At 32.6% G+C, this 22747-nt stretch overlaps 1 protein-coding gene across 2 annotated transcripts in view; it reads left to right on the top strand.

Annotated features, from left to right (window-relative positions):
* The window catches only part of LOC114328838 (ATP-binding cassette subfamily G member 4-like), a 405691-nt gene that overhangs the window by 4703 nt on the left and 378241 nt on the right, over positions 1-22747 (top strand). Inside the window, exon 1 of one of the 2 annotated variants that reach the window (XM_050656038.1) lies at positions 20755-20940. The exons of the other annotated variant lie outside the window; for it this stretch is intronic. The gene's annotated coding sequence lies outside the window, so the exon portion shown is untranslated. Of the gene's footprint in view, positions 1-20754; positions 20941-22747 lie in introns of those variants that run through there. 2 annotated transcript variants of the gene reach the window in all.

Below are 22747 nucleotides of genomic sequence, written 5' to 3'. Positions count from 1 at the left end.
TAATATAAATAAGAGAAGTAAACAAAATTATGTTTCATGTATATACTTTCGTATAAACAAATATTGTAATATCTTGGGTCGCTCTCATTGTTTAAACTGGCTACTCTCATGGGGTATATTATAGAAGATGTTATATAATAGACCAGGGCGCATCTGTAAAAATATTAGTACATTTGGACGTTGAGAGGTGACTCAATTTTTTTGCAGAAATTGCTTGAAAATAAATCAAATAATAATATTTGAGTTATCCTCCCTCTCAAAAAGGTCCGGAACATTGTTTAAATAATCAAAATGTCAAAAAATTAAGGAAAAATTCGATTTTTTCCTTGGTTTTTTGATTATAACTTTAAAAGTATTCATTTCCGAGAAAAGTTGTACTAACATAAAAGTTGCGTAATTAAATTTCCTACAATATAGAATTGGCTAAAAATTTAAGAAATAGTCACCCTTGTTGCAAAATAGCAATAATTGTGAAAAAAAACATACAAAAACAAGTATTCGCATTTTACGTTTTTCAACCATTTATGCTACACTTAGGACCGTCATATTTCACCCTGAAAAATTTAATGATACAGTAAAACAATACTGTAGATTTCATTAAGATCGGTTCAATAGATTTTGCAAAATAAATTTTGCAATCCAGCTTTCGTAAAAAAAGTGCACTTTTTCAAAATGTTACAGGACTGAAAATAAAGCAAGTTGAACATTTTTTTGCATATAGAAGTGTACTGTACCTTTCATTTGCAATTTTGCAAAATTAAAATCGCTTAACACCACGGCGTCAGCAATTTTTTTAAATAAACATTAATTATTGGTGCTACGCGCAGGACAGCGGATAGGTTGCTCTGATTGGGCATTCCAATGACCTTTGATAATGATTGATACATTTTAATTTTTATGACATTTCGATATAAATAAATAAATTTGTTTATTGCAAAATAAAAACACATACTCTATCCTTTGAAATAACACTTTTATTAGCAAAAACTTTCTTTGTTCATATATTTTAACTTAAATAATAAAAGTTTATAATTTTTAAACATATGCAATTGTTTAAACAATATTTCACAAACAATAATAAAGTTAGTTTGATTTTTGTGGAACTAAAAAATTAAAATACAACAAAATATAGAGTAAGAAAATAATATATTAGATAAAGATTGGAAGAAATTTTGGTGGAAATCAACCTGTGTGAATCGGACACCGCTGTTCTGCGCGTAGCACCAAAAATTATTGTTTATTTCAAAAATTTTCTGACGCCGTGGTAATTAATCGATTTTAATTTTGAAAACTGCAAATGAAAGGTACAGTACACTTCTATAAGCAAAAAAAAAATTCAACTTGCTATCTGCTTTATTTTCAGTCCTGTAACATTTTGAAAAAATGAATTTTTTTTGCGAACGCTGTATTGCAAAATTTATTTTGCAAAATCTGTTGAACCGATCTTAATGAAATTTACAGTATTGTTTTACTGTATCATAAAGTTTTTCTGGGTGAAATATGGAGGTCCTAAGTGTAGGATAAATGGTTAAAAAACGTAAAATGCGAATACTTGTTTTTGTATGGTTTTTTTCGCAATTATGGCTATTTTGCAACTAGGGTGACTAATTTTTAAATTTTTAACCAACTCTATATTGTAGTAAATTGAATTACGCAACTTTTATGTCAGTACAACTTTTCTCGGAAATGAATAGTTTTAAAGTTATAGTCAAAAAACGAAGGAAAAAGTCGAATTTTTCCTCCAATTCTTGACATTTTGATTATTTAAACAATGTTCCGGACCTTTTTGAGAGGGAGGATAACTCAAATATTATTATTTGATTTATTTTCAAGCAATTTCTGCAAAAAAATTTGAGTCACCTCTCAACGTCCATCTCAAAACAGATCCGCCCTGGACTATAAGTGATATTAACTCCGCTTCTCCTAGCCCAGCAAATCTCCTGTGTCATTAGAACAGCAGTTTAGGACAGCGTTCTGTCCAATGCTACAAGGAAGTGACATAAAATAGTAGAAGAGTACCCCAGCAAGGCTGATTGGCGCCTGCGTGCGGAACATATTTTAGCGCCCTTTAAATCATATAAAATACATATAAAACTATCTCATATAACATATAAAACTAACTCATATAACATATAAAACTAATAAATATTTTTGAAAAATTTCAACCCAGAATGAAAGACTACATTATTACTGAGGCCGAAAGTTCCTGAAAACTTCTATAATGTTTATTTTAATAAGTTACAGGGGTGAAAATAAAAGAGAAAATTTAGTGTGATTTTTAATAATGGCAAATACTTAATTCAAAAGAAACTATTTATTTATTTTTAGCGGACTGTCGACCCTCGGCAATAACGTTATCTTTCATTCTGCGTTTAAATGTTTTAAAAATACTTATTAGTTTTCTCAGAATTCAAAAAAATAATGAATAATACATTTGAAACACATTGAAAATTTTGACAGGCGACATTTTGCGCCTTTGCTCTTAGATTTTTGGCAACATTAATGAAGCACCCTGCATATTAAATTAAAAATATGCATTTAAGTAAATAAACAATTATATTTTGTCATTTCAAAGTTTTCAAACAAATTTTATACAGGGTGTCTACATAACTAGGAACCATATGGGAAACTGTTTTATTATTCATTTTACCAGAAAAAGTTATTCTTCATAAAAAGTTCTGCATTGTCTAGAACTCAGCATGCAACCATCAAATATCAAATTTTATGAATCTTATACGAGGTATGTCAAAAAATATGAATTTCGGTCAAGAGCAATGTACGTTTAGTTTTCACAATATTGAAAAGTTATTATGAAAAGTTTTTCAGCATTAAAAACTATGTTTCTATATGAAATTACATCCGTCTAATTGAAATATATTGTGATCTAGAAAGGTAATTTACTTTTGATCGAAACTTATATTTTTGTACGCAATCTCATATAAAATTTAAAAAATTTGATAGGATTTGATGGTTGCATCTTAGATTTTAGACCATGCAAAGCTTTTTATAAAGAACTTTTTATCGTACATTAATAATTGTACTTTTCAACAACGCCCTCTTCATTTATTAGAAATAACGTGATAAGTCTTTTATTATTAATAATTAGCCCTTTTCAGTTGTTACAAATAATGTGATAACTCTTTTATTAATATTAATTAATTAATCAATATCCATAAAAGAGTTATCTCATTATTCGTAATAAATGAGAAGAGCGTTGGGTATCTGTAATTTGAGGGAAAAACATTTCAATTATAAGGATGTAATTGCATATATTATTAAAACATATAATTTTAATTAATTCCAAACAACTTTTCATAATAATAATTTTCGATATTGTGAAATATAAGGTACTCTTGATCGAAATTCATATTTTTGATACTCATAAGATTAACACAATTTAGTTTTTAGACTATGCAAAGCATTTTATGAAGAATAAATTTTTTCCGTAAAATTAATAATAAAGTTTCCCATATGGTTCCAAGTTACGTAGACACAATATCTTAATTATTTCTTTTTTTCAAAATAAATTGTAAATTATTGTGGATTTTATTAGACGAAACCATAATCGACTATTTAAAATGAATTATTATTAATTTATGCAATGATTATGATACTTACCGTTTTCACAATTAATTTAATTTCCACGCCACTTAAAATAACAACAAATAAAAAATATTGTCCAATATTTTTTACACGAAAATAAAAGATTAACATCAGGGCAGAACAATTCCAACGGATATTGCAATAATAGTCGTAGTCGTAGGAAATTATTAACACCAATATAAAATAAAATTTTAAACCTTTCACTGCAGGAAACCACCCGTTCACCAGTCACAGTAAATACTATTTGTGCCTAATAAACGCCTAGACGAGAAAGGAAAAGATACTCAAGTCAAATACATAATCATAATTCATAGAGTATTTGTTTACTTAAGGTTAATTATCATAAATTCGAGTAAAAGATTCACTTTATATGAGTAAAACTGCTTGATCCAGCAAGTTGTGTTTTTGTTGGAGTAAAACTGCTAAGTTACGTTTTATGGGTGTTAATTTATGTTTCTACTCGTCAAAGGGTGTGATTTGATGTTAATTTGACTATTATGAGTGTCGCTTTAATTTACAACATAAATCGATTGGATGGTATGCCAAGCGTAATTCAATCTACTTCAAAGAAAAAAATTAGGAAGGAACAACAAAATATTTTTGACGCAATATTTAAGTTCAACATTTCAGGACGGGAATAATTATTTTTTCAGTAATAACACAATATTTGATTTTTGAGATTTCTCTAGCTGTTCATGAAATAATTAAAATTGTATATAAAAAATGATTATCTCATTTAAAATAAATATTTCTTATTTACCAAACCTTCGGTTTGGCGCCCCTTTGGAGTTACGCCCGCGTGCGGCGCACGCGTTGCACGCCCGGTTACGGGGCCCCTGGAAGAGTATAGAAGTACCAGCTATATAAGAGTCTCATTAATATGTGTGAAATTACATACAAAAGGATCATTTCCTAAAATAAGTAGATAACTTGTTTATGGAATTCCTTATCTTAAACAATAGCATCCCGATGAGCTGAATATTATTGAGTCTCTTAGATAGACCCCCATTACTATAGACTATAGACTATAGACGTTCATTTTATATGTAAAAATTGCTTCAAAAAGAAGTAGATTTTATTCTTGAAGAATTAAGTCATGTATGTGTCTGCTACAAACTAATTCGTCAGACTAAACGATGCTCAGTTTATTAGGCGTGCCTATGAAGCCTATTTTGAAATTGAATTGGATGGTCAATATAAGAAATAATGGTTTCCTCAGGGTTTATCCCTAAATTTTGAGAAAATAATTCATGACTGGACCAAAGGAAAACAAAAGTGTTTGCATTTTAATAATATTAAGATTCTAGAGACCCTTTCAAATAGTAGTGAATCTTATAACGATCACGTAGTGAAATATCATCAGCTTCTTACAAGTACAACCAAGCTGAAATAAATGATCTCAAAGAGACCACTGGGTGATTATGGGATTTACAAATAAAACATACGAGACTACTACCAAAATTCCACTCCAAAAATTTGAAAGAGTTTTGGAGATTGGACAGCTTAAAATGTCTTAGCTGATTGCCATCTGCTGACTGTTCAAAATACGCAGAAATGGTTTCTTAAACTATTATAATGGTAAATGAAAAATATAGAGCAACTTTTACAAAGAATTTAAGACAAAATTTAGCTTCAAAAAATTGTCAAATTATATACCAAACAATACTTCGGAAACAATAACGCAACGTTGAATTAAAATACCAATATTTTGTTCATAATCAATTACCCATAAACTTTAAAAATTCCACAAATATTTATTTGTATAAAAAATTAGTAGTACGTTCTTTAACAGTAAAATATTACAAAACCTCTAAATTTTAAAGATCCGCTTGGATTGACATAACATTTGGTATACACATAGCTAATAAGTCAACGAAAAAAAGTGATATTGTGCCGATGCGATGTGTGCTTTTGCCCTAGGGATGAGTTTCACCCCCTCTCGGGGGTGAAAAAATATATGTCCAAAATAATTCCAGAAATGGATAAACAGACTAATTCTAAGCAACTTTTGTTCTATAGAGTTTTTTTACCAAATCAATACTTTTCGAGTTATTTGCGAGTGAACATGTTCATTTTTCAACAAAATAACCACGTTTTTAGACGGTTTTTCGCAAATAAATCAAAAAGTAAGTATTTTGTCGAAAAAAATATTCTTAGCAAAAATGTAGCTTGTAAAAAAACTGAAAAAGATGGTGTATATATTAGGTCTCTATACGTAGCAGAAGCAGAGTTACTAGCTAATGAAAATACATAATATGTTCATATTCGTCAAATTCCAAATCTAATATTTTAACGTGATATAACCAAAAAATGAAGCACTTTTTGGGGAATTTGTGTTTTATAATAGCTATTTATGAAACAGTTCGTGAATTATGCTTTTTGCTAATGCACGCGATATTAAGAGCACGAGCGACAACGGAGCGAGTGCTATACATCGCGTAAGTTCGCAAAAAGTACTTCACGCACAGTTTCATACAATAATTTATCTACGATAAACAAATAAAAAAACTGTAACTCTTCGTCACTGGAATTCATTTGTATTCTACAATTTTTAGAACTTTGACATTTAAAAATCCTAACTGCTTTCAAACCACAAAACTGTCAAAAATTTTGTTGTAAGTCATTGCTCATATTGTCATCACCATGACAACGCCAGAGTTAAGGATATTTGATTATATGGAAGTGTGTCAAAAAACCCATTGAAAGTGTGCGAAAAAGTAAATCCCATTTAAAAGTGCATACAACATTGTTACTTCACGCACACTTTAAACACTTCACGCACTGCTATCTCTAATGACAGTTTTCACAAACTAAAAATTTTCACATAATAGGACAGAGTAGATAAAAAAAATTATAGCATCAAAAGTAAACAAGTTAAGCTCAAAATAAGGTTGGTCCCTTTTCTTTGGTAAAAAAATCAGGAAAATCACCCCCTAATTAGCATCTCAAATGAACTTAATCGTTACCATTTCACAAGTTTCTTTACTCATGTATGTATTGTTTATATGATCTGTAAGTTTCATCGGTTCAAAGTCCTTATTTTTAAAAGGGCTGTAGTAAAAAGGGCTTGAACGATTCACCAATCACGAGTGTATGCAAATTTAGAAACACCAAATCTTAACCAATTTTTGACTTACAGAAAAACAAAGAACACAAAAGATGTAAAAAAGCTAAGCCGACTTCTTTTGTTGTTTGAGATTTTTGTTATCTCCAAGAAGCTTTAAGGTATTTTGAAAAAAAGCATTTTTTAAAATTAAAATTTTTAAAAAGTTTATTTTAAAACCAATTGTTTTCAAAAATAAGCACTTTGAATTAATAAAACTTACAGATTATATAAACACAACATAAGTAAAGGAACTTGTGAAGCGACAATGATTAATTTCATTTATGTTGCTAATTAGGGGGTGATCTTTGAGACTTTTTTTGTCAAAACAAAAGGTACCAACTTTATTTTGAGCGTAACTTTGCGTAACTTTTATAACAAGAGAAATAAAGCTTTTTTTAAGCACTTTAAAAAAGTTGTAATGAGTTTTCCCCATAAAGTGCTTAATTTTTTGTATATTTCACGTTGAAATACTCTATTTGGAATTTGGTGGACATGAACCTATTTTTCATTAGCTATAACTCTGGTTCTGCTAGGTGTAAAGACCTCGTGCATACAACATTTTTTTTACTTTTTTACAGGCTATATTTTTACTCAGACCATTTTTTTCGATAAAATAATTACTTTTTGAATTATTTGCGAAAAACCGTCTAAAAACGTGGTTATTTTGTTGAAAAATGAACATGTTCACTCGCAAATAACTCGAAAAGTATTGACTTTGTGAAAAAAGTTTATAGAACAAAAGTTCTTTAGAATCAGTAAGTTTATCTATTTCCGGACTTATTTTGGACATATATTTTTTCACAAAATCACTTTCTTTCTTTGACCTGTTAGCTACGCGTTAGCCAAATTGAATGTCAATCCAAGCGGTTCTTTAAAATTTAGAGCAAAAACCGTGAAAGAATGTACTATATTTACTACTTATTATAAAAGAAAAACTGTGTTTGTGTAAAATTTAATAAAGAGCAGGGTTGGCAGGTTTGAACCAACATGCTTAAAACCTTAACTTACACCAAGAACTGTTTTTTTAAGAAAAAATCCAAACTGGTTGTCCGAGAGATAGAAGCGGATTTTGCTCGTGATAAGTAATATGGACAAAATGTACGGGGATATGTTGAATTAGTCGTGTACATCTCGAGAGAGAGAGAGAGAGAGAGAGAGAGAGAGAGATAGAGAGAGACACGTTCTTTCCCACACGGGCAGAAACCAGAGCGGGCGACGAGGATAGTTATAAGGGGTCAAAGTCGCAGTTTTTATTATTTCTTTTGTGACGCTCATGACGCTCGAAAATTTGGGAATAAGTAGTTCATGACGTAACTAAGTAAAATCTCCAGGGGCAGAACGCTGCGTGGGGGACAAAGGGGTGGGGCCAGGGTTGAACATAAAAATTATAAGGGTTTTTTATGACGTTCGTGATTGAGATAGTGCACCAAAATTTGGTAATAAGTAGTCCATGCCATATCTAAGTAAAATCTTTAGTGGCGGAAACCAGAGCGCGGGAGGAGGGGTCAAAATCGCGGTTTTATTATTTTTTTTTTGTGACGCTCATAATCGAGCTCATGATGAAAATTTGGGAATAAGTAGTTCATGACGTTACTAAGTAAATCCAGGGGCGGAACGCTGCGTTGGTTAAAAATGGGTGGGGGCAGCGGTGAATATAAAAATATCAGGAGTTTTTTTGTGACGTTCGTGATCGAGATAGCGCACCAAGTTTGGAAATAAGTAGATCATGACGTAATTAAGCAAAATCTCTAGGGGCAGAACGCTGCTTGGGGGACAAAGTGGTGGGGGTAGGGGTGAATGTAAAAATTATAACGGGTTTTTGTGACGTTAGTGATCGAGATAATGCACCAAAATTTAAGAATAAGTAGATCATGACGTAACTAAGCAATATTATCAGGGGTGGAATGCTGAGGGAGACAAAGGGGTAGGGGCAGGGTGAATTTAAAAATTTTAAGGAGTTTTTTGTGACTTTCGTGATCGATATAATGCACCAAAATTTGGGAATAAGTAGATCATGACGTAGCTAATCAAAATCTCCAGGGGCGGAACGCTGCGTTGGTGACAAAAAACTGACCCTTTCGCGCCACCCCTTTGTCCCCCACGCAGCGTCCCGCCCCTGGCGATTTTACTTAGTTACCTCATAAACTACTTATTTATTCGTATATAAATATATTCGTCAATAGAAACCGCGACTGTGACCTCTTATAACTACCCTTGTTTCCCGCTCTGGTTTCCGACCCTGGAGATTTTACTTAGTTTGGTATGTTATGGTCTAGTCATTCCCAAATTTTGGTGCACTATCTCGATCACGAACGTAACAAAAAATTCGTTATAATTTATATATCGCACCCTCAGTGCAAAACTGTTGTAAGTCAAAAATTTTATGAAAATAAAGTAATCATGGCATTCGCTTGTAAACATGCATATCTATCCCGTGTAAAACTTTAGTAACTTTCAAATGCTCAACCGGCTAAATATCACAACTATCACACCGACATTAGCACAGCGATAATAGCACGAAAATAAACAAAATCGTCTTTATCTCGAAACTTACTTATTTTGATTTACAACAGTCTTGCACTGAGGGTGCGATATTCGCCCCTGCCTCTATCCCTTTTCCCCCACGCAGTGTTCCGCCCTTGGAGTCTTATTTCCAAATTTTGGTCCACTATGTCGATCATGAGCGTCACAAAAAAAATAATAAAAACCGCGGCTTTCACCCCTTATAACCACCCTCATGTGGAAATATATATAAATCCCACACCCTCGTGTGGGAAAGTGATGTACACGACTAATTCAACATATCCCCGTATAGTTTTTCCATATTATTATCACGAGCAAGATTCGCTTCCAGCTCTTGGACTATGGTGTTTTTATTTAAAATTTTTAATACATCTGCTGCAAATGAAGAAACTGAAAATATAGTTGTTCCTTTTTAACTTTGCCCATTCGTCACGATTCATTTTCAAACAACTTAAGTCAAAACATAAAGTGAAATGTACGTCGATGTGTACATATATTTTTCTTCTTCTAGTAGTGCCTATCCCTTTCGGATGCTGGTGACCATCATGGCAATCTCTACTTTGCACACTGCTGCTCTAACAAACTTGTGGTTGTTAGAGTCCATATCTTTCATTGTTTCTCATGATGTGACCAAGGTATTCGATTTTGGCTTTTTTTTTGTGATTAATAGATCTTTTTTTGCATTGTCAGCAAAACACCCTGATTAGAAATGTGGTCGGTATAAGGTATCTTCAGAATTCGACGATAAAGCCACATTTCAAACGCCTCAATTTTATTGAAGGTGGGGTCTGTGAGAGTCTACGAGTCAACTCCGTATAACAGTATAGGAAAGATATAACATCGTAGTAAACTGATTTTTATGGGTATCGACAAGTCGTGACATTTGAATAACTTTGTCATTTTTTGAAATGCCTTCTCTATCCTACATTTGATTTCTATAAAATGGTCCCAATTTTCATTGACGTTCGTACCAGCTAGGTGTATGTTTTTACTCTTTATATTTGTTGACCGTTCACGCCGATTCATCCAAATGGCTGTTCCTTCTTAGAGATCATCATACATTTTGTTTTCTTAGTGTTTAGCGAAATACTAAAAACTAAAATTTGAAAATTTTGGTTTTTCGACAATTAATCAAACTTTCAACCTACGAATTCCGCCAATAACTGAGTGTTTGTAGACGGACTCTAGACGCATCTAACTGTGTATACCTCACATCCGGGAAAATTCGAATTTTTAAGTTATGGGCTTCATAAATATGATAAAATCTATTTCCTATGGGAAAAAACGATTTTTCAAGCTCAGTAATTCCTATAATACCTTCAGTTATCATACTTGACCTTGCATACATCAGATACTATTTGTCAATACGTTTTAAACTCATGTTTAGGAATCAAAATCGGTTAAGCCATTTAGAAGTTATCAAGCTAAAAAAGTATAATCCAATTAACCATTATCGCCGAAATGGTATATGTATTTATAGTGGTTACGACGCTAAATTTGGTTGGCAATCTGAGTTCATTTACCATCCCAATATTTTTTTCAATCTATTTCGAATAGAAAAAAAAATCTAGTTTACATTCGATGGGCATTAGATTATTTGGGAGATAATGCGACGTGTAATCGAGAAACATTACATTCAACTTCATATATTTAATTTATAAATAACTTTGAAAAACTCCTGATACAAGAATAAAAAACCGCTAAACGCCGTAAAAACGAGTGGCGCATACAATACTCCAGCTACAAAAGATCTTATATGAATATTACGTTGCGCGAAAATGTATTTTCATTTTAATGGAAAATAAAATTCTAGTTTTATTTTAAAAGATTTTTCCATAATATTTGCTAAATTTGAAGTAAAGTGCGCCACAAAATAGTAACTTTGATACAGTTTGAATTTTGAAGCTCTTTTGTGGCTCGCTTTACTTCAAATTTAGCAAATATCATGGAAAAATCTTTTAAAATAAAACTAGAATTTTATTTTCCATCAAAATGAAAATACATTTTCGCGCCACGTAATATTCATATCAGATCTTTTGTAGCCGGAATATTGTATGCGCCATTCATTTTTACGTCGTTTAGCGGTTTTTATTTTTGTATACATATACATAAATATTGGCATAATAGCTAATATGTCAAAGAAAGAAAGTGATAAATATTATACTGATGTGTGCTTTTGACCTCGGGGTGTGTTTCACACCTTCTCTAGGGTGAAAAAATATACGTTAAAATACGTCCGGAAATGGATAAACTGACTAATTCCAAGCAACTTTTGTTCTATAGTGTTTTTTCACAAGTTAATACTTTTCGAGTTATTTATGAGTGAATAAAATATGTTCATTTTTCAACAAAAAAAAAACAAGTTTTCGGACGGTTTTTCGCAAATAACTCAAAAAGTAAGTATTTTTTGGAAAAACATGTTCTTAGTACAAAAAATAGAGTAACAAAATGTTAAAATATATTATAGCCTACAAAAGTGTGAAAAATGGTGTATCCATGAGGTCTCTAGACCAAGAAGAAGCATAGTTGTAGTTAATAGAATATGGGTTCATGCTCGTCAAATTCAAAATCGAATATTTCAACGTGAAATAACCAAAAAATAAAGTACCCACTTTTGGGAAAAACTCATCACAACTTTTATAAAGCGTTTAAAAAATCTTTATTTGCGTTTTTAAAAAAAAATTTCTGGCATCAAACGTAAGAAAAGTTACTCTGAAAATAAAGTTGGTCCTATTTTTTACGAGTCACTAATCATGAGTGTATGCAAATTTTTAACAGCCATATCTTAATCAAATTTCGTCTTACAGAAAAACAAAAATTCAAAAATATTAAAAAAAAACACAACCTACATTTTTTAAGCTAATCCCTAATTAGTATCACTAATACTTTTAAATTATTTTAAAGACAAGCATTTTTTTTAAATAAATTTAAAAAATTTCCTTTAAAATCAATTATTTTCAAAAATAAGCACTTTGAACCGATGAAACTTACAGATCAAAATAATAAATATGTAAAGCAACTTTCATTTATTTATGATCCTAATATTAGGGGGTTATTTTCCCGATTTTTTTTTTACTGGAGAGACCAACTTTATTTCCAGCGATACATGCTTTTTTAATGCTAGAAACTTTTTTAGAAAACAAAAATAAAGATTTTTTCTTACGCTTTAAAGAAGTTGTAATGAGTTTTCCCCAAAAAGTCTTTCGTTTTTGGTTGTTTCACGTTCAAACATTTGATTTGGAATTTAAAGAATAAACTTATATTTCATCAGCTAGAACTCTGTTTCTGCTGGCTCTAAAGACCTCATTCTTACACCATTTTTTTCTCTTTTTTATATGCTATATTTTTGCTAGGAACATTTTTTTTTCTATAAAATACTTATTTTTGAGTTATTAGTAAATAACGGTGTAAAAACGTTATTTTTTTTAGTTGAAGAATGAACATATTCACTCACAAAAACTCGAAAAGTATTGACTTGGTAAAAAAAACGCTATAAAACAAAAGTTACTTAGAATTAATCAGTTAAGTCCCTTCCGGACTCATTTTGAACGTATATTTTTTCACCCCCATGAAGGGGAGAAACTCACCCCATGGGCAAAAGAACACATCGGCAAAAATCACTTTGTTCTTTGACATGTTAGCTACGTGTATGCCAAATTTCATATCAATCCATCCGGTTCTTTAAAATTCAGAGAAAATACCTTGAGTAAATGGACTAATATGTAGAATTGTAGAACACAGACATGATCTATTATAACGCTATTACATATATAGCTCTACCGGTTTCTTAATAAATATGTTTTTGTACACCATATTTTTCTCTAATCAAAATAATAATCGAATGCAACAAACTGTATTTTGGTAAAAAAAATCTTATCAAATGTACACTATACCCATTATACATATTAAATAAACATTGGTAAAAACCGTTTTGTTGTTTCCCAATTATGTTGAGAATATTTTTTAGTAGGTATATTATGAGTCATTAATATACAAGGTGTCCCAAAAGTAGCGGAACGGTCGAATATTTCGCGAACTAAACATCGGATCGAAAAACTGAGAAATACGTGTTCAATCATTTTCAAAAATCTATCCAATGGCACTAAACATCAACCCCCACTACACCCCCTGGAGGTGGGGTGGGGGGTAACTTTAAAATCTCAAATGGAAACCCCTAGTTTTTCTTGCAGATTTGGATTCGTTACGTAAAAGTAAGCAACTTTTATTTAAGACATTTTTTCGAACTGTGGATAGATGGCGCTATAATTGGGGAAAACGGTGTATCCCGATACCACAGGTAAATTATATAAACGGTCTAATATCTCGAGCAATACATTTCCAAATGAGAAACCAAAAAGAAAGGTTTGTAATGCTTTTCGAAAACCTATCGAATAACACCAAACATGACCCTCCAACCCACCCCCTGGAGGTGGGGTGGGGGTAACTTTAAAATCTTAAATAGCAACCCCCACTTTTTATTACAGATTCGGATTCGTCATGAAAAATTAAGCAACATTTATTCAAAACATTTTTCAGAATTGTTGATAGATGGCGCTTTAATTTGAAAAATACCATTTATTAGCGCCATCTATCAGCAATTTTAAAAAATGTTTCGAATAAATGTTGCTTAATTTTTCATGGCGAATTCGAATCTGCAATAAAAAATGGGGGTTGCTATTTAAGATTTTAAAGTTACCCCACCCCACCTCTGGGGTGGGGGGGGGGGTCATGTTTGGTGTTAATCGATAGGTTTTTGAAAAATATTAAAAAACTGTTTTCTGGTTTCTCATTTGAAAGTGTATTTCTCGATATATTAGACCGTTTCTATAATTTACCTATGGTATCAGGATAAATCGTTTTTCTTAATTATAGCGCCATCTATCCACATTTCGAAAAATCTCTTGAATAAAAGTTGCTTACTTTTACGTAACGAATCCAAATCTGCAAGAAAAACTGGGGGTTTCCATTTGAGATTTGAAAGTTACCCCCCACCCCACTTCCAGGGGTGTAGTGGGGGTTGGCTTTTGGTGTCATTGGATAGATTTTCAAAAATGATTAAATATGTATTTTTCAGTTTTTCGATCCGATGTTTGGTTCACGAAATATTCGACAGTTCCACTACTTTTGGGACACCCTATATATTATTTATTGAATTAATTAAAAATTTGCTATTTCATATTAAGTATGTTTCTGAAGCATTTTATCTCCAATATCGGTATATTAAAAAAAAACAAAGTAATACTGGTCATTTGATTGAGTTAAATTCCGTAAAAAAACCTAAATTAATAATATGTCGTGGCCTAATAGAGCTAGAACGAGTTAGTTCGCATTGGACTACGCTGTAATATTTTGTAGTTTTAATAGAAAAAAAGTTGTTATTAGTTGATAAGAATCGCAGTGAAGTAAATATAGTGTGTTGTGCATCTGCTGGTAATATTTCGGTGAGTGAAATTTAGTTTTACTGCACTTACTGGCACTAAATTTAAACATTCTCAACACCTTGTGTATTAAACAACTTTTTGCTGCTCTTATCAATATTCACAACAAACCTATTATTGGAACAACTAATCACCTGTCGATAGGCAGCCAGAATTACGATGAGTAATTACTGGTTGCTGAACGTAATATATACAAATAGAAGCTAAAAATAAAAGATCACCTCCAGGGTGGCTTTTCATTACGAGGGCACCCTAAATAAAAAAATATGAGTTCACCAACCGAAGATACCACCACAGTGACAAACACCTCACAGCCTTTCACTTCGTACACAGCAGCAGTAAAGAAAAACATACCACCGAAAGTATCCTTCCCCAGCAAACAGCAAGCTGTAGTGATACACTCTGAAAAAGACCTAAAGTTTTATGACTATGTCAACTCCATTGGAGACATTATCGGACCAAGAAATATATGCTTCGCCTCAAGGATCTCAAACAGCAGAATATGTATTTATTTAACCAAAATCGACCTAGTTGAGCAGCTTATTTCCACAAACCCTACTATTAACATTGGAAGCCATATCCTGTCAGTAAGAAAATTAGTCACACCAGCACAACATGAAATGTTAGAGACCGCCCTGAAAAATATAGGACTTCAGCTAGTTTCTCCAATATCATTTCTACGAGCTGGTATCCCACGAGATGAATACAAACAATATACAACAATATTTTGTCCTTCCGTAGGCAAGTATATTTTGTGCCACCCCATGATAATCCTGAAGTTGAAAAATCCCTGATTATTCCATTTGACAATCTTGATCACAGAATATTTTTATCCACAGATAAAATGATTTGCTACTTATGTAAAAAACCTGGCCACACTGCATCAAATTGCCCCACTCCTGAATCTAATCAATCAGAAAATTCGATCAAAACACCTTCCCTTCCTTCTGATATTTTCCAAGTTGCAAGTCTAAACACATTGCCGGTAGCTCCACAAGACCATAATTCGGAAACTCCTAATGTCACGCAAAAGACTGATGTAGATTCAAAAGGTGCAAAGAGACCAAAGTCAACGGACTCGTCAGAAATAGAACACCCAACTAATTCAGAATTTATCATACCAGAGCAAGCCACAAAATAAGCAACTCAACCCAAAAAGAAATTCAAAAGGAACTCTTCATTTCACGACGACTGAAAAATATCTTTGGAATCCAAGAATGCAATCAGAGACCACTACCAAAAAGATTCTTTTATGTTACCGGTCGATAACTTCATAGCTTTTTTTTAGAGAATTGTTACGGTAAATCCAGCCCACTGAGTGAAGCACTTCTGTTTACAAAAAATATAGAAGATCTCCTCTCTGACACCTCTAAGATCCACAAATTACTAATAGAGAGATCTCTCAAAAATCGACTCACTAGAATCAGTAAAAAAAAATTAAAATGGAACTAGGCACAAGTAATTCTGACGTAGAAAGCATAATCTCGGTATCCTCACAGGACAATTTCGAAGAAGACCATTTCTCTGAAGGTCCAGCCACATCAGAAATATAAAGTAGTCATTTCCAATTTAATCCAATGGAACTGCGACGGGTTTTACCCCCGTCTAGAACGTATTCAACAATTAATTATGGACACGAATGCTGCCACCATCTGCCTACAAGAAACAAACTTCAAGCAAACGGACAAGGGTTATCTTAATGTTTTTGAAGCACATCACTTTTTAAGAACAAATTACATTAGAGCTAGCGGAGGCACTTCTATATATATTTCTAAAGACTACTATTGTCAAGAAGTACACTTAACTACCACACTAGAAGCCATTGCGGTTACTCTTTGGTGCCCAAATATAATTATTATCTGTAGCATTTACATACCTCTTTTCCACAATCTTACTGAATCTGAACTAATAAATTTAATTAATCAACTTCCAGCCCCCTTCATTTTAGTAGGTGATTTTAATGCCCATAATTCACTTTGGGGATCGGAAAAAACATTTGGTAGAGGAAAAGTCGTTGAAAATGTTCTAAACTCCGAGGAGTATCTGCATCTTGAATACTGGATCCAAAACACACTTCAACATTTCTAGGGTACTTTCTCCTCAATTGATCTCAGCTTATGTGATCCAAGGTTAACGCCACTTCTAACTTGGACCACAATGGATTGCCTTTATGGTAGTAACCACTTTCCTATCTTGATTTCTAATTCTATCAGCAAACCCAGACCAAAATTTCAAGATGGAAATTATCTCAAGCTAACTGGAAAAAATTTTCAGACTTCATTGAAAACAAGATCAACCAGCTACAACTGTCAGAAGATCCTGATACAGCACTAGACTCCTTAGTGAGTTTAATCACCCTAGCCGCTGAAACACACATTGGAACATGCACAATATCGGCTTCTCGAAAACTGTACCCTGGTGGAGTACTGAATGTAAGAACGCTAACCGAGAAAGCAAAACGGCATTAAATAAATATCGTAGAACCAGAACCGAGGCAAACCTGATCAAATTCGAACAACTAAAAGCTATAGCGCGACGAGTCATCAAACAAAGTAAAAAAGACTGTTGGAATAAATCTATATCCTCCATATCTGTTGACGCTCCTTCCTGTTAAGTTTGGAAGAAAATCAAACAAATGCACGGGAAAACAACACACTTGTCAATTTCAGCCCTTAGTTTTCATAATTCAATAGTAACGGAAGATGACCAAATTGCTAACATCAAGGCAACTCATTTTCATAATAAAATCAAAAATGATCACTACAAAAATACTGTAATTCCCCACAAAGATATTTCTTCTGCTACAGATCTGTCAGATGACCTTCACTGAGGCAGGAACTGACAATATACCATCCATATTCCTCAAAAATTTAGCTACCAATGGACTCGCAAAATTACTTTCATTTTATAATTCTCTTTGGATCAACGAAAACTTTCCTAACCCATGGAGACAATCAATCATTCTTCCAATTAAAAAACCCGACAAACCTTCAATAGAGCCATCCTTTTATAGACCCATCTCATTAACTTGTTGCATGTGCAAATTGATGGAAAAATTAATCAATAATAGACTTATCTGGTTTTCTGAAAAGCATAACATAATTAGCTCGGTTCAATCGGGATTCAGACCACAACGAAGCGCAATGGACAATTTAGGATTACTACAAAATCATATAACCGAGAATTTCAATAAGAAACATGATACAGTTGTGGCAGCTTTCGATATTGAAAGCGCCTTCGACAATATTCCAAAGAATGTAATATTACAGAAACTCATCGATAATAATATTACAGGCAATATTTACACATTCATAGATAACTTTTTAAATCACCGTAAATTTAAAATGAGAATAAATGAAAGTGTGTCACATGTTCTCGAACAACTCAATGGTGGACCTCAAGGCTCTGTTTTAAGTCCAGCTCTGTTCAACTTAACAATTAATGATATTTCAGAAGAAGTTAATCAACCGGTAAAAGCTCTACTGTACGAGGATGATCTACTTATTTACTGTAGTGGAGCAATCTTATCCAGTACATCAAATCTTATTCAAAATGCTGTAAACAACGTTTATTCCTGGTCCACACAACATGGCATCAAACTTTTCAACTCAAAATCTAAAATACTAAGATTTACCAGAAAGCAATCAAGTGCTCATAACCCGGAAATATATCTAAACGATATTGCTTTACCTACAGTAAATCATCATAAAATCTTGGGGCTAGTATTCGATCAGAAGTTAAACTGGAAAATACACTTAAAAAATCTAAAGGACAACGGTGCTGGTAAAATAAACATCTTGAAAACACTTGCACATCATCAATGGGGAGCAGAAGAGAAAAATACAGATCCCTGATTCGTTTGAGGTTAGATTATGGTTGTTTTTTGTACATGACTGCATCAAAATCTGATTTAAAGAAGTTGAATCCAATACACAACAGTGCTCTGAGGCTATGCTTGGGAGCATTCAGATCCAGTCCCTCAGATAGTTTACACGTTGAAGCTAATGAAGCTCCACTTTAAGCCAGACGCCAGCAGCTACTACTTAACTACGCTGCTAGGATATCAGCCACTCCCAGTAATTTAGTATATTCTTTGATAGCTAACCCCCAAGAAAATATTGGTCTTACTTCGGGCAAACTACCCACGATTCGACAGCTACTCTCACCGCTTTTATAAAATATAGACTTGACAGCTACTTCCCGCAATAAGATCTCCTCCGTTCCTCCTTGGGATAAAACTATCCCCAAAATAAATACCACCTTAAGTCAATATCCCAAGCATGAAACTCATCCGTTAACTCTCCAACACATGTTCCTGAATATTGTTAGCCAATTACACTCTGATCTAATAATCTACACTGATGGCTCCAAGAATAATGACAGAGTTAGTTGTGCAGTCACAACGTCAACTGAAATCATCAAAACATCGACCCTTCCATCATTTTGCAGCATTCATACAGCTGAATTAGTAGGAATACTTCACGCAATAAACTCTTTATCAAATAATTACGTATCTCCAGCAATTTGCACTGACTCCTTAGCATCTATCAATTCCTTAAAAATATTTTCACAAGACATCCAATTGTTAAAGCCATCCATGACTCAATTAAATTACTGACCTCCCAAGGAGTCATTCCGACAATCATCTGGGTACCCTCCCATGTAGGTATTCAGGGAAATGAAAGAACACACGCCGCAGCCACATCAGCACTATCATCAACCAGTGATCTTGAATGTATCCAAATAGACAAAGATCTAAAACGTCATTTTAAACATTTAACAGGCAACTGCTGGCAAACCCATTGGAATAGGCTGCCTTCGAAACTGAAAGAAGTTCAACCGAATATTGGTACATTTACACCGCCGAATATCTGCAGAAAATCAACCGTAGTACTTACAAGACTGAGAATTGGGCATACCATATAAACCCACGGATATTTAATGGCTTCTGAAGATACTGTAGATACCAATACAGTAAAACCTCGATATAACGGACTTCTATTTAACGGACTTCGGATATAACGGACAAGAAAATCCGGTCAAATGAAGACCACAGGAAAATAACTGATAAGTCATATTTTTGGTTTCGTTCAGGAAAACATTTTTAAAGTTTAAAACTCTGTGATTATGTTAAAATATATCTTACAATCAATTAGAAAAAACATTGATAATGTTTTTTATTGATTATTTGATGATGTTTTTTAAAATTAAATTGCATATTAATTACCTGGACTTATCAACGTTTTCCTCTGTTTGGAATGGACATGTCAAGTTCTTTTTCTGTACAGGGTTTCTTTAAACACTGATATCTTTTAACCTGTGGAGTTATTACTCTGTATTGTGTTACTCTTAGAAACGATGCAATTAAAGCTACAAAGTGGTATTAAAAACGAGAAATGTCAAAAATTAGACTTATCAAGTTCTTTTCCTGTGGTCTTCAAATGTGAAAAAAAATTAAAAATGTCTCTGTATTTTACAAAGAATTTCAATAAACTTTTTATTATAGCATAATGCGGACACATTTCTAATCATAAAAAAAACAGCAAAAACATGAAAAGTGCAAAGAAAACTGAAAAAAAAATTTTTTTTGATTTATTTTAAACCTATTTTTATATAACGGACTTTCGTCTTCAACGGACACCCCGTCCCCCCAATTAGTCCGTTATATCGAGGTTTTACTGTATTGCCAATGTCAGCTGTCAGTGAAGCATATCCTATTCGATTGTCCAAAATATCAACATGAACGACGATTTCATGGACTCAAGAGTAGCCTGAATGAAGCACTAAACTCGGCAACTGATATTCTGCACACCATAAGCTAACTACGAAATATAAATATTTTCAATAAAATATAAATGTTCATGTAATGTAAATCACCCGAATCTATATATTTATTGTATGTATATATTGTTTATTAATGTATAATTATTGTACCTGTGTCAATGATCGTTGTAATCGAGACACGTTAATTCAATAAAAAAAATATGTCAGTATATTTTTATCTTATCTTTAGTAGCAGCGATAAAATTATAATATTAAAAATCGATAATAATTTAGATTTTTAAACCATTGTCAAATAAAATACCAAACGTCAGACCGCGTATTTTAAATTTAAGAAATATTTTCCAAAAATTTAATATTTCTAAACTAGCCATTACGCTTTCGAGGTGTGAACAGTTTCTGTTTTGCAGCAGTTAAAGTTTGCCACTAGTTTAGGGTCTTAACCTAGCTAACAACCGCCTGTGTTGTTGCTTAAGTGTTTGCATATAGGTAAGTTGAGCATTTTTGCTTATATTTTTTTTTCAAGCGGCTTTCTTTTATGCTATTTTGCTTGCTCTTTTTATTTCTTTTTGCTTTCTAGTTATTAATACTTCATTGACTGGTTTTTTCTTACAATGAGTGAGGAAAAGGGGGGCTCAGTCCCCCCTTATCCTGATACTTCTTCTCCGGCTAAAATTGCAATGACTAATAATTCCGAAAAAAATCAAAATCAGACTTCCGACAATAATTCTCAGGAAGAAAAAAAGGTTAATACATACTCCGAAAAAGATCATGGACCTTTTGTAGTATATCTTGAATCTACAAATATACCGAATATAAAAATTGGCACATTCAATACAATTAAAATAGCTCGAGATATATTCAACCTCAAACTTAATGACGTTAAAAAAATAGATAGTAAAGGGCTCAATAGAGTTTCAGTTGAATTTGCCAATTTTCACTCGGCTAACATGCTACTTAAGAACACTCAACTTCTAAATCAGGGATACAAGATATATATACCTTTTAACTTCGTAACCTGCAAAGGTATCGTCAGACAGATTGATACAGATATTGATGAAAAAGAACTTCTTCGGTGTTGCGATACAGGAAATGACATTGAAATTTTACATATAAAAAGATTAAATAGAAGAATAATTAAAGATGGAGTAACTTCTTATGAACCCACAGGTACGACACTATTTACATTTCGAGGCGTTCTTATGCCCAAAACTGTGTTTTTTTATGGCATACCAAGACTAGTTGACACATATATTGCCCCAGTGACACAATGCTATAACTGTCTTAGATTTGGCCACACAAAAACAAACTGTAAAGGGAAAGAAAGATGTTTTAATTGCGGGGAAAACAAACATGAAGACGTATGCATGACAAAATGTTTTTGCTGCAAGGACTCTCACAAATCTATTGACAAGAGCTGCCCAGAATATACAAGGCAAAAGAATATTAAAGAACTGATGGCGTATGAAAATTTGACATTTTTTGAGGCAAGTGAAGCCATTCCAAAATCATACATCTCAAATAATAAATTTATTTATAACCCGAGAGATTTTCCAAATTTTAAAAATAACAGCAGGCCATTAGAAAATACTCCAAGTACCAGTACAAATAATTCTAACACCATAGAACCATCGCAACGAAGAACAAACAATTTTAGATCATCTACAGTAAAACGTTCCTTTCAACAGGTGGTTCTGAACTCCGACAACAAACGGAGAGTCGTGCAAAAACGTCAAGATAAGCAACCAAATGAAAAGAGTGCATATACACAGCAATTAAGACCAGAAAAGCCAACCTCTTCCCCCACTAGCTCATTTTCTCGTTCAGAACCTTTCAAATCAAGAACCTCAGCTAATTTATCACAAAACTCCAATCAAGCCTGGCAATCCAGTGCATCGCAAAACTTTCAAAATATTGATACCTTTTCTTCAAATGACTTTTTAAACTCATGCCTAAATTTTATTAGTAATACATCATCAGAAAACTTAAATTTACTTAAAAACCATTTATTTTCCCGATTAAACGTAGAGTCCTATATGGACCAAGAGGATAAATCTGATTCTGATTTTAATTAATTAAACATATATCAAATCACATAATCATGAATTCAAAAAAGAAATTAAAAATTATTCAGTGGAATATTAGAAGTATTAAACAGGGAAAACATAACGAACTTAATTTTCAAAGAAGACCCTGACATAATTGCTATTAATGAAACTTGGCTTAAACAAGATTTTAATTTTTCTTTGAAGTATTATAATGTTGTCAGACAGGACAGAGATGACGGATATGGTGG

The sequence above is a fragment of the Diabrotica virgifera genome, chromosome 7 (assembly GCF_917563875.1).
Source record: "Diabrotica virgifera virgifera chromosome 7, PGI_DIABVI_V3a".
Lineage (NCBI taxonomy): Eukaryota > Metazoa > Arthropoda > Insecta > Coleoptera > Chrysomelidae > Diabrotica > Diabrotica virgifera.
This window is presented reverse-complemented; position numbering and strand designations above follow the sequence as displayed.